At 42.7% G+C, this 12,016-nt stretch overlaps 2 protein-coding genes across 6 annotated transcripts in view; one reads left to right on the top strand and one right to left on the bottom strand.

The window, feature by feature from the left end:
• The window catches only part of HACD1 (3-hydroxyacyl-CoA dehydratase 1), a 147,931-nt gene that overhangs the window by 33,598 nt on the left and 102,317 nt on the right, over window positions 1-12,016 (top strand). For 2 of the 3 annotated variants that reach the window (XM_068235564.1, XM_068235566.1), the window contains one exon: window positions 7,258-7,366. The exons of the other annotated variant lie outside the window; for it this stretch is intronic. The gene's annotated coding sequence lies outside the window, so the exon portion shown is untranslated. The remainder of the gene's footprint in view (window positions 1-7,257; window positions 7,367-12,016) is intronic. 3 annotated transcript variants of the gene reach the window in all.
• The window catches only part of STAM (signal transducing adaptor molecule), an 80,154-nt gene that overhangs the window by 65,199 nt on the left and 2,939 nt on the right, over window positions 1-12,016 (bottom strand). The window lies entirely within an intron of this gene.

Genomic DNA, 12,016 nt, shown 5'->3' with positions numbered 1-12,016 from the left:
ATCTCTACTGATCATCTCTCTCTACATCACACTCCTGTTCCTGGTTTTCAGTGCCCAGGAAGCAGTAGGTGCATCTCAGAATAAGCAAGGAGAGTACAGAGCAGTGGTCAGACCTGATCTGACAGCAAATGTTTCACACTAGCATGTGAAGTTGAGGCCTTGTGTATAGTGTACACACTCAGCAGGGATGGAAATTAGCTGAATTCAGGTTATGATGGGCATTATGGGATAGAGATTTGCCATTGGCGAATTTCACTCCTAGTACACAATATACAGGTTTTTCATGTTGAAGTATTCCTAAACAAATAACAGGAAGGGTGTCTTCATAACACTTGAAGGTGAGGGGGAGTCAGTAATGGATTATCAATCAATCTAAAGCCGTTTTAATACTTTTGCAAGCACTATTATCTTTTACCAATAAATAAAAAAAATCAATCATAAGTTGTCCCCTAATCAACACTGCAATTATAAGTCATTACTGATTTGCTCCACTGAAGACTCAGGGGATGCCTCTGGCGATCTATTGTTCACAGACATGTCCCATCATTACTAGCAGTCAGTAGATCTATACAGCTGTCCTGTGGCTGCTGCCAGAATCCTTAAAGGACTTACGAAGTGACATGTGACATGATGAGATAGACATGTGTATGTACAGTGCCTGGCACACAATAACTAGGCGGTGTTCCTTTTTTCTTTCTCTGCCTGAAAAAGGTAAACATCAAGTATGCAAGTGACAATTTCAGTCTGGGTCAGGACCGGGTCGGACTGGGTCAGACTATAGCATAACCCTCACTGATAAGTAATTACAGACAGCCATAAAACATTTTTCTGTCAGTAAATGGCTTTTAAAAGCAGAAAAGAGGTAAAAAGGGTCAATAATTCAAAGATTTGAGCTCTGGCATACTTCAATGAAGGTGTCATTGAGCAGACACAATGAAACAGTAAAAACTTAAAAACTAGATTTAAATATAAAATAAAACTGTGGGATATCTAAAAAAGTCATTTTTAGGATTAGTAGGATAGATATAATTGTTTTTCTCAGAAATTTATTTTCACCTCGTAAGTCCTTTAAAGTGAACTTTTAACTGACCCCCCCCCCCCCCCCCCCCCCCCCCCCCCCCCCCCCCCCCCAATAAAAAAAAAAAATTTTTGCTTACCTGGGGCTTCTACTAGCCCCCGGCAACCACTCTGTGCTCACGCCAGGACAAACCGCTCCTCCAGTCCCACGCAACGAGTTTTGTTTTTGGGGACCAGCCAGTCAATGTCCATTGTGCGGCCCTCAATCACGCTCCCTGCAGGGCTGTGCAGGCAAAGTGGCCATCAATTAGCCAGTCACAAGAAAATGAAACTGACTTTTTTTTTGGGGGGGGGGGGGGGGGGGACCGGAGGATCGGTTTGTCCCGGCGTGGGCACGGGGGGCTGCAGGGGGCTAGTAGAAGCCCCAGGTAAGTGAAAGTCAGAGTTGAGGAATCGGAGCAATTTTGGATAAGTGGAGTTGAAGTCGGTGGTTTCGTGAACTAAGGAGAAGGATGATTTTTGTACAAAATCCACAGCCCTGGTAAGTATTATACTTAGGAGTCGGAGTCAAGGAGTTGGGAGTCTGAGCCGTTTTGGGTACCCGGAGTCGGTGGTTTAATAAAGACGGATGATTTTTGTGTCAATTCCACATCCCTGGTTGATAGGCAGTGGACAGTCAAACTCTCAACTGCTGCCTGGCAACTGCTCGCTACTGCTTGGAAGCTGCTCACTGAGCGCGCAGTTCAGCAGCCTGTGGAAAAGGGCCCTCAAGCGGACCTGAACTCCGAACTTCCTCTCTGCTCTAAAATATACACAACAGCAGAATAACCTGTAAAGAAAAAAACATTCTTTGTTGCAGCTGATACAAATCCTGCAATAAATCTCTAGTGTGTACTTCCCGCTTTCATGGAAGCAGACATAGGGATAACATCCTGTGTTTACAAATTAGCTGCTCTACCAAGGACTGATGAGATTACTGAACTGACACAGCTGAGAGGGAACTAGACAGGCTAAACTCTCTAAATACAGACAGGGGGGGGGGGGGGGGGGGGGGGGAAATTTCTCTCAGTTTTCCTTCTGCCCAGTGCAAGAGTTCAGGTCCACTTTAAAGCCCGCCCCCACTTTAAATTGCAATTTAGGTCACCTAAAATAATTATCTGTCATAGTTTGAAGTATCTATTCAAAGTTTGCCCACATGTCCCAACACCCACCGACAGCTCACTGATCACACTGTGAAACCAGGTCTAATCGCTACTGTTATTTCTTGGCACAGGTGCTGACAGTCCTGAAACAAATTGCACAGACACATAGCCCATGGAACGAGTAATCTGCTCATCCGTTGGCTTCTGCTCATTGTTAATATTCACTTGTCAACCTGACTGTTCTCAAAGGTTGCTTTGTTCAATTTTGGGGGTTAGGTGGAATTTAACGGCACCTTGGGGGGGGGGGGGGGGGGGGGAGGGGGGTGCCCAAATGGGTGTTCTCCCCAGAATTTTTTTTCCAGCCGGGGTGGTATGAAAAAGCAGCCGGGTGGGAAAGGTTATGCTGAGTGCTACTAGGTGGGAAATCGCGTGCACCCTCCCCCCCCCCCCCCCCCTCCCCCACACCATTAAATTGACAGACTAGGGTCTTGTTGTAGTGGAATCTCTTAAAGGGATACTTAACAGAAGAAAAATTAGGCTAGTTACTTTCCTGGGGATTCTTCTAGCCTCCTAAAGTCCTCCTGCTGCCCTCACCTCCATTCCACGCTGCTCTGTTACTTAGCCTCACACCTCCTCGATCATGCTCCTGTGGTCTGGGGTGCTTTGCCCATGTGCAGTAGCAATTTTTAGTTACTGCGCAAGTGCAGAATGCTACCGGTCACGGGAATATGATGGAGGAGGCGAGTGACACTTGGCTGCGCATGCAGCGTTCAGAGAGGAACACAGCGGTGTGGAATGACTGCAAGGGACAAGAACAACTTAAGGGGCTGGAAGAAGCCCCAGGTAAGTAACTGGCCATTTTCCTTTAACAAGTTAAAGTTTCCTTTAAAATTCTAACTACCCTTCTGCTGATTTAACCATGAAACTAGCAGCTTTTCCCATATACATGGGTGGTCCCAGTGTGGAAATGAGGATTTTTGGGGCTATAGCATTGGCATAGGTTAAGTGGAACAAGTATTTATCTACTTATATATGTGTTTTTTTCCATGGTACTATGGCTGCCCCTGCTGCTTTTAAACTACTACTGTTCTGAATATGCAAGTTATCCCTTGTTGTCCCTGTAAGCTAACCACACCTCCAGAACCGCTGGAATGCAATGATGTGTCAGCTTGTTAAAGTGGATCCGGGATAATTTTTACTCATTGCATAATTGTGTTCCTTACATAGTTTATAGGGAATTCCTCAGGCCAAATACCTAGTTATTTAATTATTTTAATACTCTAATTCCCTACAAACTAAACAAGCCTTGCCCACAGCTCAAAGTGCCTTGACACTCCATGTAGCAAGGGCTTATGGGAGCTCAGTCTGGGCAGGAGGAGGGGGAGGTGTTATTAGCCAGAGATTACAGAGTCAGAGGGGAGGAGGGGAGGGGAGTGAGCTGAGGACTGGAGATGCAGTTGCAGCTTGCCTGTGTGTAATGTGACAAACAGAACATGGCCACTGTCATTGTATCACAGGAATAAATAAACATGAAACTGTTGAAGCTGTTTGCAGCTAGATTTGCTGTGTAAACTATCTAAACTTGAATATAGACAAGTTACTTGTCATAGTTGATTTTTCATCTCGGATCCACTTTAATTGTACAGAGCCACACTAATCCAACATGCATACAGACTGTTTCGGATTGGCTGATCTTCATCGGTGCATGGCATGGATCAATGTGGCTCTATGAAGTAGGACTTGAAACACCCAGAGTTACAGACTACCCCGCAAGCTGATGGTGAACCGGAACCCATTGGAGTGTGTAAAACTTTTGCTTTAACATTTTAGTGAGAGGGCTTTTTGGTCGTTTGTAGCCCCCTTACACACTCCAATGAGTTGTGCTTCACCCTGAGCTTGCTGTGTAGTCTGTAACTCTGGGTGTTTTAAAGGGGAACTGAAGTAAGAGGTATACGGAGGCTGTCATATTTATTTCCTTTTAATCAATACCAGTTGCCTGGCAGCCCTGCTGGTCTATTTCTCTGCAGTAGTATCTGAATAACACCAGAAACAAGCATGCAGCTAGTCTTGTCAGATCCGACTTTAAAGTCAGAAAAATCTGATCTGCTGCATGCTTGTTCAGGGGCTATGGCTAATAGTATTAGAGGAAGAGGATCAGCAGGGCTGCCAGTCAACTGGTATTGCTTAAAAGGAAATAAACATGTCAGCCTCCATATACCTCTCTCTTCAGCTCCCCTTTAAGTCCTACTTAATAGAGCCACATTAATCCACACCATGCACTGATGAGGATGAAGCTATCCGAAGCAGTTTGTATACATGTTGGATTATTGTGTCTCTGTATAATTAACAAGCTGACACATCATTGGGCATGATTGACAAGGCTTTTTCACCTGTTTTCATCTTATCTAAGTTCCCAAAGAGCAAGAATATAATATAATTAAGGTAAGAAAAGTAATATTGAAATGAAGTTAACCAGGAACAACTTAGTTTGAGTGACTAGTTTGCTTGTAAATGGCTGAAAGGTTATTTTTATCAATAAGGTGATAAATAAGTCATTTATGAGAAGTTTTGTGAATAGAGCCCATTGCATTCCAGCGGTTCTGGAGGTGTGGCTAGCTTACAGGGACAACAAGGGATAATTTGCATATTCAGCAGTGATGCATTGTGGGAGACATCATATGCTCCCTCCAACCTGAATTATCGCAAATTCCTTCTGCTTTAAAGGAGAACTGTAGTGAGAGGTATATGGAGGCTGCCATATTGATTTCCTTTTAAGCAATACCAGTTACCTGGCAGCAGGATGGCCAGGCAACTGGTATTGCTTAAGGCTGGTTTCACAGTGGGACGTTACAGGCGCACGTTAGAGCAGCCTGTAACGCAGCCCCACCGCACAGCAATGTAACACAAGTGGGCTGTTCACAGTGCCCACGTTGCGTTACTTAGTAATGCTGCGCCATAAGACAAGGTACTGCATGCAGTACTTAATAAGCGGCAGAGCCGCGTTAGACTGCTTGCACATGCTCAGTAATGTTGGGGAGGAGCGGAGAGCGGCCAGGCACATGGCTAATTAATATTCACTGCACTCAGTGACGTGCAGCGTTTACTTCCTGGAGCGGCCGCTCTGTGCGGCAATTGGCCGGGCGGGACCACGTGATGCCGCATGCGCACAAGAGTACGCATCACGGACGCCAGAGTGAGCTGCACAACGCAGCTCACTCTGACGTCCACAGCAGAGAGCACCAGGCGTTGCGTTAGGGGCACGTTATGCGACCATAACGTCCCCTAAAACGCAACGTCCTGGTGTGAAACCAGCCTAAAAGGAAATCAATACGGCAGCCTCTATATACCTCTCACTACAGTTCTCCTTTACGAAGGCAAACTTTTATTTTGCTTAAAGGGAGCCCGAGGTGGGCTCAAAAAAATAAAAGTAGGCTACCTGATCCGCAGGGCTGAGCGGATCAGGTAGCCGCAAAAACAGCCACTCCTGTGGGCTGCAACGGCCCACTTTCACTTGCGTGACCGCTGGGTCACGACGCTGTGCATAGAGACTGTGTTGTCTCTCAGTGTGCAGGGAGGCGAGGGAGCGGCAGGAGGCGTGGCCAGGCAGAGAGAGCTGCCCAATGGCCCAGCTCAGGAAACTCTGTAAGAACGGCCCTGTTTGGCATTTTAAACAGGGAATTCCTCTCCCCTCTGTTTACCTCAGAGTTAGCGATAAATCTTGTCGCTAAACCTGGGGGGGGGGGGGGGCAGAGAGCGGTGGTTGAGGGACACAGAGCCAGGTCGTTAGGCAGAGAACATGGCTCTGTGTTCAATCTAACCCCCCCCCCCCCAAAAAAAAAAAATAAAAAAAAAAAAAAAAAAAAAAAATCGACCTATGGTTTTCTTTAACTTTACAGTAATGGTGGTCATACACTGTACAATAAATTTGGGTACTTATCCGCTAGCCGGGCGCATCCGGCAGGTGGAGCTGTTGTTGCTAATTTCAATGCTAATTACTTCACGCAACAGAACTGTGAATGAAACCGCAGCGGGTGGCGCTAATTGCATTCATAGTGAAGATAACAATATGTGTATTAAAAAAGTGATTAAATGAGAAATAAGCCGGGCGGCAATGTAACAGATCAAGCCGCCGGCTTCATGTCTCTCTCTACTCCTCCCTTGCCCTCTCTCTTGGATACAGCACTGGCAGCCCTTTTTTAATACATATATCACTTATCTTCACTATGAATGCAATTAGCGCCACCCGCTGCAGTTTCATTCACAGTTTTGTTACGTGAAGTAATTAGCATTGAAATTAGCAACAACAGCGCCACCTGCCGGATGCGCCCGGCTAACGGATAAGTACCTAAATTTGTTAGATTTTCCTGTTTTTTCGATCTTAACGATCAAATCGAATGAAGGTCGAAAATATATTTATTTTTTTTCCGAGCAAGGAGAGCGAACGATTATTCAGTTTTTTTGAGAAAAATTTGGTCGGACATGCTGGAAAAATGTTGATTGTGTGTTGAAATTGTATCATGTATGTTGAATTGTATGAAAAGATCTTTTAGATTTTAATTGTATGAAATGTTTCAAATGTATTTAACTTTATTTGTATTGTGAAAATACAAGAGTGAAAATGTAATGCTACTTTCTAAAGCGGAATGAATATATATATATATATATATATATATATATATATATATATATATATATATATATATATATATATATATATATATATATATATATATATATATATATATATATATATACATACATATACACATATACACATATACACATACATACATACATACATAATATTTGTTATGCTGTGTTTGTATAGCAAGTAGAATTTTTCAATTAAAAAAAAAAAATTGAAAAATTCTACTTTTTGATCAAGTCGGTGTGTGTATTCATTTAAACTTTGTGTATTAAAGGGTCCCCTTGTATTTTCTATTTACTCTTTCTGGTTTTCTATCTGTACACCCTGTGTTTTTTTTTTGTTTTCTTTTGTGTATTATGTTGTACACTATGTTTATATGTACTTTGTGTTACTGAATGTTTTATATTATGTAGCTCACTGCAGTCCTGTACTTTTTGCCTTTGTCCACAGTTTTGTCCCATGTTTTATTGCCTGATGAAGCGGGCTTGGTCCTGCGAAACGCGTTGCATCTATTGGGGTACTAATAAAGTCAGACAAGTAGTCTAGTCTGCTTTCGGAGGTAAGTCCACCACTGCCTCCCCAGCATATTTTAAAACTTTTAATTATTGATTTTATTCTGCTGGCGCCTCTGTTCATCAGTCATTATAGTGTCCACCCTTGGTGGAAGGGGGACCCACCCCCACCTTTCTTCTATCTACGGAGAGCGACTTCTTAACCCTGAGTGAGGACAGGTCTAATCTCCTCACCTGCATACCTCAGCGGTAACCCTTGTTTGTGAGTATAACCTTCTCACATTACATTATTCACTATTGTCCTGAGCATACTACACCATATTGGGCTCTCGGTGTCTTTTTCTTATTTGTGTTAATGTAAGTTATGTATGTATGTATGTATGTATGTATGTATGTATGTATGTATGTATGTATGTATATCTATGTTTGGGCTTCTGTGTTTGTGTGCATTTTTTATGTCTCCCTATGTCAGTTTATGTTTTGTTTGTGTTAATTTTTTTTTTTTTTTGGGGGGGGGGGGGGGGGAATGTCTGTTCATAGTATTTGTAGGTGGCCTCTATGGCCTAGGAGGTTATCTACATGTGGTATGCGCAACTCAGGGGGTACTTCTGATGGTTCCAGGGGGATATACTTTACCAAGAACAACAAAATTAAAACTTTAGAAATATTTGAATATTATGTAAACAGTAAATTATATATCATATAATATAATTCTGGTAGAAAAAAAAAAAAAAAGTCACTTCCGATCGAATAAACCATTAGATCAAGTATTTATTTTTTCTTTCGATCTTTTTTTTCCAATTTGAATATTCAGGATATTCGATCATTTTCCCCGGACTTTCTGCCTAATCGAACGTTCGTGTATGGTACCTTGAAAACTTTTTTTGGGATTTTTTTTTTCAATATAACGGAATAATCAAACAAATTTATCTAATCGGAAAAAAAAAATGAAAAAAAAATTGTACCGTGCATGGCCACCATAAGTGGGAATTTTGGTTCTTTGTAGCCCCTTACACGCTCCTATGAGTTGTGGTTCACCATGAGCTTTCTGGGTAGTCTGTAACCCAAAAATCAGAGACAACTTCGGGTAACTGCTCACTAATGAGCACTGTACCGCTTTGCTGTTTGATCCGGGAGCTGAGCAACATGTTCTGCTCCGCAGAAAGGGAAGAACAAGCAAGCGACACCCCACTCCAGGAATCCCAAAGGAGTTTTCCCAACGAGCTGTCAGTCATCAGTAGTTTTGGTGTTGCAATTCGGCAATACGTGGTTTAGAACCCACATACACACATTCAGCACTGAGCAGCAGGACTGGTGCGTTTCATCTGACTCCGATACTTCCTCCTTCCAAGCTAGAAGAAGGAAGTATGAAAGAAAATGAAACTTATCCGTCCTGTTGAATCACATATTGCCGAATTTGAATAGTCATAAGTGAGCTTCAGAAACCAAATTTCGGCTATAGTCAAATATTCCTACTTTCATCTGAAGAACATTGCAAATATTAAACATCTGATTCCCCCAAAGGATCTTCTAAGCCTAGTCCATGCCTTCATTACATCACGGCTGGACTACTGCAATGCCCTTTATGCTGGCCTCCCCATAAAGGACCTGCTCCGCCTGCAATTAGTGCAAAATGCTGCTGCCAGATTGCTAACAAACCAGCCTCGCCACTGTCACAGTACAAAAATTCTTCACTCACTGCACTGGCTACCTGTACAATGGAGAAGCGCTTCAAGATTAGACTGTGGACATTCAAATCCCTGCACAATTTGGGCCCTGGATACATGAAGCACTTGTGAAGCTGCACACCTCTCACAACCTCAGATCAGCAGGATCCATAAACCTGGTCACTCCCAGAGTGCACCTCAAAACTTTTGGAGACAGAGCTTTCTGTCATGCTGCCCTTACCCTTTGGAACTCACTACCACAGCCAGTAAAGACAGCCCATTCCCTGGAGTTATTCAAATCCAGACTGAAAAGCCACCTGTTTAGCCTGGCATTTCCGGACTTCTAGAATTCGTCCTCTGTACCACGATTTACCAATCAACCAATTACCGGTCTGAGCCATGCTTATGTGCTTTGAGTCCTCTGGGTGAAAAGCGTTTTACAAATGTTAGTTGTTATTGATCCAATAAGATGGATAACTAACATCCTTTGTCATTGTTAGCAGGGGACAACTTTACACACTAGATTTTTGGCCCAAGGCAACCATAAACAGTCATTTCAGCTGAGAAAAAAGTCTAAAAGGAACCTAGCAGACTTTAAAAGCAAAACTAGAGGCGGTTTTAAAATAGAATGTTAAATACTTACCTAAGAAAGAAGCTTCTGTATCCTCCAGAGACTTGCCATGTCCTCTTTGAGACCACCACCAAAAAAGGAAAGAGGCTTACCAGCTGGTGACAACCCACATTATAAGGTTGTATCAACGCTTTGGTAGGACATCAGGAAGCAACAGTCTGTCCAGGATCCACCAATTCAGCAATGATTCCTCTCACGAATGGATATCAGTAAACATCATAAAAAACAAACAAACGGCAACTCTAAGTGTAAACCGTTTAATATAGTTTTCATAGTAAAAACAGCTTAAAAATAGCATAAAAACAAAACTTACATACGGGGCCCATGCAATGGGAACCCCAAGAAAGTTGCACGCGTGTATGGGTAAGCAGTAAAGGACAGTATGAAGGTGCCGCCTGTCTCCTTCCCGACCGGTTTCGCAAACTAGCATCATCAGGGAATTAAGGATACAAGCAGCTGGCACCAAATATATAAACTTTTACAATAAAGAAAGGGGTGGGGCTATGAACACCAACAGTCAAGACCCCTCCAATAGAGTATAGATCAGACTCTACTAGGAGAGTGACTATAACCCAGATCAATACACATTGAAAACAAAGAAGTTGAATAAGTGAAAAATTACCTAGACAAAGCCAGATAGATATTAAGTGAAAGCCAAGGTCCAAGAACACAGAACTGAATAGTGAATAAATGGCCGGCATAGGGAACTTACAAAGAGGAAAAACATAGTCCTCCTAATAGGATAGACAAACTGCGCATAGCTGCATTGCACGTCATCTACAACGCCTGAGCGGCAGAATGACATACATGTATAAAGTTGATGCAAACAAAAAAAAAATGCGTCATTAGTAACGCTAGGGCGGCGAAGTGCCACATATGCGTAAAATTAATGCGGCAATGCGTGTAAAGTGCACAAACCCAATTTATGCAGGGATACGCTTGGAATATATAAAACCGTGTGTAAAACGTATGCATAAAACGTATGAAATACATGAGACTATGCACGCGCCATTATTAATCGTGGGAGAAATGTAATAATAAACGCTATCACGTGAATGAGAGGTACACCGAGAACATAAAAGGACTCATACGTACCAATGAAAAATAGTGCACATGCCTACGTGACAGGGGGATGTGTAAAGAAAAGTAGAATACTAGTGAGCTCCTTATAGGAATGTGCATAATATTTTGCGCATAGACGCGTCAAATAAATAAGAATGTACGAGAAGGAAACAATATTCACTATTCAGTTCTGTATTCTCGGACCTTGGCTTTCACTTAATATCTATCTGGCTTTGTCTAGGTAATTTTTCACTTATTCACCTTCTATAGTGTGCACTTTCTGGTTTTATACATGCCAGTATGTATTGCATACTATAGTAAGGGGAGAAGGGGAAAAAAGGGAAAAAAAAAAAAAAACAGGGTTGGCTGCCAGGACTTGAACCTGGGATTCCTGTGCCAGAGACAGAGCCCTTGACCACTGTGCTGTCTAGCCACTGGAGACTTCAAACTTCTAATCTTATATCCCATTGTTTTCAATGTGTATTGATCTGGGTTATAGTCACTCTCCTAGTAGAGTCTGATCTATACTCTATTGGAGGGGTCTTGACTGTTGGTGTTCATAGCACCACGCCTTTCTTTATTGTAAAAGTTTATAGATTTGGTGCCAGCCGCTTGTATCCTTAATCCCGTGATGACGCTAGTTTGCGAAACCAGTCGGGAAGGAGACAGGCGGCACCTTCATACTGTCCTTTACTGCTGACCTATACACGCGTGCAACTTTCTCGGGGTTCCCATTGCATGGGCCCCGTATGTAAGTTTTGTTTTTATGCTATTTTTAAGCTGTTTTTACTATGAAAACTCTATATTAAACGGTTTACACTTAGAGTTGCCGTTTGTTTTTTATGACGTTTACTGATATCCATTCGTGAGAGGAATCATTGCTGAATTGGTGGATCCTGGACAGACTGTTGCTTCCTGATGTCCTACCAAAGCGTTGATACAACCTTATAATGTGGGTTGTCACCAGCTGGTAAGCCTCTTTCCTTTTTTGGGTATCCATGATTGCAGAGCTGTGCCGTGAACCCAATATTTATTGTGGTGGAGATTTACCTGCTTTTATCCCTTGTTGAAGACTCGTCTTTTGTTTTTGGACTCTGCGCTGAGCATATATAATTTATCTGTTTGTGAACTCTGGACATCGTTCTTCTCTCAGCAGCGACCACTTTGTTTCCTTGGCGCTGATACACATATGCAAACCTATTTGAGACCACCACCGCTGCCCGAGATCGTGTGAAAGTTTGTGGCTGTACTCCTCTACATCTGAGTGCAGTCATACTGCGTCTGCACAAGTACGGCCATGAAGGCGCAGTATGGTTGTGCTCATACACGACGGGAAG

Source organism: Hyperolius riggenbachi, chromosome 5 (genome assembly GCF_040937935.1).
Source record: "Hyperolius riggenbachi isolate aHypRig1 chromosome 5, aHypRig1.pri, whole genome shotgun sequence".
Classification (NCBI taxonomy): domain Eukaryota; kingdom Metazoa; phylum Chordata; class Amphibia; order Anura; family Hyperoliidae; genus Hyperolius; species Hyperolius riggenbachi.
This window is presented reverse-complemented; position numbering and strand designations above follow the sequence as displayed.